At 46.8% G+C, this 6,885-nt stretch overlaps 2 protein-coding genes across 4 annotated transcripts in view; one reads left to right on the top strand and one right to left on the bottom strand.

The window, feature by feature from the left end:
• The window catches only part of DHX38 (DEAH-box helicase 38), a 19,667-nt gene extending 17,748 nt beyond the window's left edge, over window positions 1-1,919 (bottom strand). The window contains exon 1 of the mRNA XM_004704811.3: window positions 1,800-1,919. The gene's annotated coding sequence lies outside the window, so the exon portion shown is untranslated. The remainder of the gene's footprint in view (window positions 1-1,799) is intronic.
• Window positions 1,920-2,320: 401 nt separating this feature from the next.
• The window catches only part of TXNL4B (thioredoxin like 4B), a 16,219-nt gene continuing 11,654 nt past the window's right edge, over window positions 2,321-6,885 (top strand). Inside the window, exons 1-2 of one of the 3 annotated variants that reach the window (XM_045293768.1) lie at window positions 2,340-2,408; window positions 3,236-3,318. The gene's annotated coding sequence lies outside the window, so the exon portion shown is untranslated. Of the gene's footprint in view, window positions 2,409-2,437; window positions 2,519-3,235; window positions 3,319-6,885 lie in introns of those variants that run through there. The other 2 variants (XM_004704574.2, XM_045293769.1) reach the window with 2 other exon arrangements.

Raw genomic sequence — 6,885 nt, forward strand, 5'->3', positions numbered from 1 at the left:
AAACATGGTGTGTTATTATTGGAATCAGGCAAGAGTCCAGGAAAGCTCTCTGTACTCATAGTCCATGACTATCCAGTCCATTCTGAATCACAGGGCAGGGTAGAACTGCCCCGCAGGTCTTCCAAGGCTGTAAACTTTAACAGCAGCAGAATGCCACAGCTTTCCCCCAACAAGCAGTTGCTGGTGAGTTAAGCGTTTTGCCCTGTCAGTTCGCAGCCAAGCACTTAATCACTGCCCCAACAGGCTCCTTTGTAACCAACATGAGTTACACAAATGTAACTGTGATGGCAACAAATGTACATTGTGCTTGACACAATGGCAACAAATGTACACATGTGCTTGACACAATGGATGGATGATGGATGAGTTGTAAGAACCCCCAATAAAATGATTTTTTTTTAAATGTAACTGTGGCATTGTTTTTTGTACCTCACTCCTACACTGCTGATTGGGTCTACCACTCATTTCGTTTGTTTCCCAAGAGTGTACACTCTATCGTCTTCTATTCCATCCCTGCCCTTTACCTGCAGATACACTAGAGATCTGGGGGCACCTGGCTGTTGTTTGTGTTACCCACACTCAGTCCTGTGCGACTTGCAAAAAAGAATCACTTCACAGTAATCCAAATTTGTTTAATAACGAACCATGTCCACCAAAAACACAGATGAGAAACTCTAGATGAGGGAACGGTGATCCTTGGAGGGTGATCACCCGCCCCCCCCTCTTTAAGTGACTGCAAAGCTTCCTGGCCCTGAACTCATCACAAATCCCGACTGCTAGTTACACAGCACTGAAAACATACACCTATTCCGAGTGAGTGCCTACATCATTCCTCTCACTCCAGCAAGTCAGTGACGCAGAGGAATTGCCGAAGGGTCGGGCGCCACGAGAATCCAGAAGATTTTGCCATGATCTGACAACAAACATACCAGCTCTATACTACGAGTCCAGTCCAACAGACTGCGCACATATTCTCCACCAGAAAGGAGAGTTGGATTTTGAAAATATCATCATTCAGAATAGAAAAGCTACGGCTGCCTACTGGTGACAGCTGTATGCATGTAGGGAAATCCAAACGGGGAGGCAGAGGTAGATACATATGCTTTGCTCGACAGTTCTAAGGAGGAAATACACCCCCAGAATACTTCTCTGTAGGAGAGGGAACCCTGCCTATTTTGTTAACTGCGGTAGCCCAGCACCTAGTACAATAACCGTTTGATGAATAAATGAATGAATGTGAATGTAGCCAAGGAGAACAGAAACCACACAGTGTAGCAAAGAAACCAGTAGCACAGGAAAAGGAGAGAGCTCAACTTGTTTCTTGGAAGGTAAAACGAGGCGTCGAAAGGCTAGATTCCGGGGATGCCACAAAGGGTACACAAAAGACAGTGAAGAAAAGAGCTGGATTTACTCATTCCACAATTATTCGCAGGCTTCTCTGAGCCAATCGCTGTTGTAGGCAATCAAGACAAAGCAGAAAGCAAAACGGACAGAAATGCTCGCATTCTTGCAGCTCACTGGACCCTCGCGACGGAGACCGCCCATCAAGCTGTCGGGTAGTGAAACCACGGTGAGAAAAGAGCAAGACCGGGGGTCCCTGCTCCCGCAAGGCACCGGCCAGGGAGTGGGCTACAGCGGAGGCCTGGGAAAGGGGGCGAGAATGGCCAGAGGAGGGAAGGGGCCCGGGCAGGCACCGAGAGGAACTTTCCAACACCGGACCTGTGCAAGGAGCAATATCCGTTGCGTTGCCGGGGAGCAGCCCCGACTGGCGAGGGCAGGAAGGAAGACGGGTCACTCACCGCACGGAGCCCGTCTCTCTGGGCCCGCTGGTCCCAGGATCCGGGACGCCTGCGCCGCCACCGTGCGCTCGGGCGGCCTCAGAGACCCGAAATCCGCACGGTGGAAGCCGCCATTCCCGCCCCCATGGTGCCTTGCGCGACCCTCTCTATCCGCCCATAGATACCATCGAGAAGAGCCCGGAAAACGCCGGTTCCCGGGTGCAAGCGTGGGACGAAGCGCGACCCAGTTCTCGAGGCTAGAGTGTCCCCTGCTCGGCCTCGATCCGTGACGCTTTCGGGTCTCCTCGCGAGCCAATCACAGTTAGTCTAAGAGGCAAATCCCCGCCACTCGTCTGGGAAAAGGGGCGGAGAGAAAGTTGGGTCGGCTTTACTACGGGCGGAAGTGACTAAAGCTTCCGGGTAGACCGGCAAAGGGAGCTGTCGCTCGCGGCCTAGTGGACGTTCGCGGACCGGCTGCGCCTGCGCACTTCCGACTTCCGTTTCTCTCCCCGGAACTGCTCCCTCCAGCGCTGCCAGACCTTGACTTACTGGAGGTGCGGACGACGCGTGAGTGACGGCTGGGGAGAGGTCGCGTTTGCTGACAGCCCTGGCAAAGTATCGTCTTCCATGGTAATTGTAGACACCGGGAGTAGACCAACCACAGGCATCTTTAAAATATCTGTCCAATCTGGTTATCGTACTATATGTGGTGGAAGGAGCCCGCAGCTGCTAACCTGAAGGTCGGTGGTTCGAATCCGACAGCCATTTCGCTAGAGGCCGAGGTGGCTTTCTAGTTTTCAGCCTCGTAAACTCTGTGGAGCGGTTCTGCTCTGCTCTTTACGGTCACTGTGAGTCGGATCCGCTCGGCAGCAGTGGGCTTCGCTAATAGTACAGGTGGTGCTTAGAGGTGGTAGCTGCCAGTTACTTGTCTATACTAGTATGTACACGTATGTCTATTGAGGCTTTGTATAACTTAGGGGTGATACTTCAGGTGTATATTGGAGCTCTTTTAGCACACAAGGAAAGTGTTCAGTATTTTCGGCATTCACGTCCAACACAATTTCTAGTGGCTGTAGAATGGGCAGGAGCCCTGGTGGGTAACGTGTTTGGCTGCGATCTGCAAGATGGCCAGTTTGTAACCACCGGCGCGCCTCGGGAGAAAGACGGTTACTGTCTCAGAAACTACGGAATGGGGCTGTGCTGCCCTGTCCTGTACAGCCGTTCGGAGTCAGCGTCGACAGGCTGCCCGGGGGTTTGGTTTAGTATAATAGTCCACTGCCTAGCTGTTCTCTCATTTATGTGAACAGTCAGCCCTCCATCAGTAGCCATGACGGTTGTTTCCAGTTTTCCCTTACTGTCAATGCAAAGGATACACTTTCCACATAAATCTTTATACACGTGTCTTACCATTTCCTAAATGTTCCCTTTTTTTCTTTTTATGGAATTGTTGGTCAAAGAATATGATCTGCTGTCCTTCCAGAAACGTTGTCTCTCTCCATTCCATCCGGATGATGGATGCCATTCCCAGTATTCACGCTTGGTGTGATTGTTGCGTTATTACTGTCTTGTTTAATATGTGCCAGCTTAATGGATTTTTTAAAGTTACCTTTTTTGTTTTGTTTACCTGCTTTTCATTACTAGTAAAGTTTAACTCTTCGTGTCTATTGATTGGCCATTTGTACCCCTTGTCTAGTGAATTCCCTGTGGATACCCTTGGCTGTGGACAGTTTCCTAAGTATGGTCTCAGCTCCCCATTCTTTCCAGCATTTGTCAAGTCCTCACCACCTTGTTAACAACTTCTCCCTCCCCTCATTTCCTTCTCTTCCTCAGTACAATAGAGGAGTTGATTCTGTTACTAGTGTGGGGACACATTCATCTTCCCTTTGACTTTCTCGTTTCCATTCCTCTTTAATTTCTCTGGCACCCACAGTTTGTGAGTTCCCTTTGACAATCAGCCTCCCCCTTTTCTTTTCTTTCTTAAATAATTCAAGGTCTGTTTGTTGCAGCCTCCATTTTTAAAGTGTGGCCTATTGCTAGATCAGTTTTATCTCCTGTATGAATTTTTATTAACTTGTGCTTTAAGATGTGACACATGAGCCCCCCAGAATACAGAGAAGAAATCCTCACTTTTTTCTTAGCATTAGCCAACTTTGGAACTGAATTCAAAATATCAAGTAGATCTCAATGTACTCTCAGGAATGGGCTCAAAAAGAAAAGTCCTTGATAAGAAGATGTTCAGAAATCTCTTCAATGGGTAAAATAGGAGTTTATGTAGTAGTAGGAGCACTAGAGTCAAAATGTGGTGAATTGGATTCTAGCTCTTGTTTTAGTGGCTGGAAATTAAAATATATGCAAACTAGTCTGTAAAATGAAGGGAGTCAATTTTACTGTGTGTGTAAAAATGGTATGCTGGGAAGCATCTAGTCTACTCTCACAAGTTGGGAGAATCGTCATCATTCAAGGTATTAGTCTGTGAGGCAACTAATCTCCAACTGTTTTACCAATTCTGACACCATCTATCTATCCGACAGCACTTCCTATTTGTCTGCTGGGTTTCATAATTCATTGCAATGGCTACACAGAACTCCCAGAGACTCACAGTTCTGTGGTATATTAGGGAAGTGACAGGTTACAACTCAGGATCAGAAACAACTCAGAATATGCGTCTTTGGTCAGGTCAGTTTATTCTCAGCCATAGCCACTGGCAGGTCTCTCTCTAACCCTCAGCCCCTTGGACCTGTAGAGCCTCTTATGCCAACCTGATCTCTGCACCACTCAGACAAGTGCTACATAAACGTCTTTCACTCCACCACCAAGTGCGCAGAGGCATCCCACTGCCAGCAAGCCTTCTTCCCGAAGGTGCTCAGCTTTCTTGTTCAATGATCCAGGAAGCCGACCTCACCATCTCCCACTGGTCTCCTACTTCGGCTGCCACCATTTCTCTGCCACTGCTTCTTGCCATCTCTCAGCATCTCCACTATGATCTCTCTCTCTCTTTCTCGCACGCACGCGCACACGTCACCTCTGTGTAGGAGGTTCTCAGCACAGAGACCCTGGGCCCAAAGGACACACTCCACTCTTTGCTCTTCTTTCTTGGTAGTCATAAGAGCCCCTTTTCTGCTCATTTCTCTCACCTTTTATATGTTGTAAGAGACAGGAGATAAAAGGTGTGACTCAAGCAAGAGCATGACTCCAGTAAGACTTTAAAAAGTGGTGACTTGAATAAGGGTGGTAAGGACAGTGACTTTAATCACACCTTCTAGTAGATTGGTGGCTGAGGATACATCCCATTCTAATCATACCTCTTAACATAATGTAACATAATGTAACTCACAAATGGGACCATAACTACAGACATAGAGAGACTAGGACTTACAGCACATCCCAGAGTGGCCATCTAAGGTACAACTATTGGTCTCTCCCTGTCTAGGGTATAAAAGAATGAGGAAAATTAAAGAGGTGTGAAAATAACTAGTCCAAATTGACGAATGGGCCATATGAACATCAGCCTCCATGACCTTGAACCAGAAGACTATAGATGGTGCCCAGCTACCACTACCAACCAACCACTCTGAAAGGATCACATCAGAAGGCCTTGGATAGAGTGAGAGAAAAATGTGGAACAAAATTCAAAATCATAAGAAAAACCTGGTTTGTGAGTCAGATTGAGATTGTAACCCTTAGTCACCCTTCAGGTCTGAAACTAAACTCACAGCCAAAGTAACCCTAGAAAAGCATGCCCTCCTTAGAATAGTGAGCCATTTGAGAGCAAAAGGGAAGCATTTACCCAGGAACAAAAAAAAATTTTTTTTTAAATCATTTTATTGAGGGCTCATTCAACTCTTATCCAAATCCATATATACATCACTTGTGTAAAGTACATTTGTACATTCGTTGCTCTCATCATTCTCAAAACATTTGCTCCCCAGCCAAGCCCTTAGCATCAGCTCCTCATTTTTCATTTTTCCCCTCTTTCCCCGCTCCCCACTCCCTCATGAACCCTTGATAATTTATAAATTATTATTGTTTTATTATATCTTACACTGCCTGATGTCTCCCTTCACCCACTTTACTGTTGTCCATCCCCCAGGGAGGAGGTTATATGTAGAGCCTTGGAATCGGTTCCCCCTTTTCACCCCACCTTCCCTCCACCCTCCCGGTATCACCACTCTAACAACTGGTCCTGAGGGGTTCATCTGTCCTGAATTCCCTGTGTTTCCAGTTCCTATCTGCACCACTGTACATCCTTTGGTCTAGCAAGGTTTGTAAGGTAGAACTGGGATTATGATGGATGAGGTCATTTAAGAACTAGAGGAAAGTTGTGTGTTTCATCGATGCTACACTGCACCCTGAGTGACTCATCTCCTCCCTACTACCCATCTGCAAAGGGATGTCCAGTTGCCTATAGATGGGCATTGGGTCCACACCCCACGCTCCCCCTCATTCATAATGATATGATTTTTGGTTCTTTGGTGCTTGATACCTGGTCCTTTTGACCCCTCGTGATCACACAGGCTGGTGTGCTTCTTCCATATGGGCTTTGTTACTTCTGGGCTACATGGCCACTTATTTACCTTCAAGCCTTTAAGACCCCAGATGCTTTATCTCTCAATAGCTGGCCACCATCAGCCTTCTTCACCACACTTATTTATGTACACATTTGTCTTCGGCGTTTGTATGAGGAAGGTGAGCACACACTGATGATTTTTGTTCTTTGGTGTCTGCTGCCTGATCTCTCAACACCTCGTGATCACACAGGCTACTGTGCTTCTTCCATGTGGGCTTTGTTGCTTCTCGGCTAGATGGCTGTTTGTTTACCTTCAAGCCTTTAAGACCCCAGGTGCATATCTTTTGATAGCCAGGTACCACCAGCTTTCTTCACCACATTTGCTTATGCACACATTTGTCTTCAGTGATCTTGTCAGGAAAGTGGGTATCATGGAATGTCCGTTTAGTTGAGCAAAGTATTGAGGGAGTATGTGGTGCAGACCCAATTTCCATCTGCTGCCTTACTACTAAACCTATAAATATAAGCACATAGATCTATTTCCCTATCATCATATATAAATATATTTACATATGTACATGCCTGTATTTAGACCTCTAT

The sequence above is a fragment of the Echinops telfairi genome, unplaced genomic scaffold, assembly GCF_000313985.2.
Source record: "Echinops telfairi isolate 266 unplaced genomic scaffold, ASM31398v2 ScPeMD7_2291;HRSCAF=2852, whole genome shotgun sequence".
Classification (NCBI taxonomy): Eukaryota; Metazoa; Chordata; class Mammalia; order Afrosoricida; family Tenrecidae; genus Echinops; species Echinops telfairi.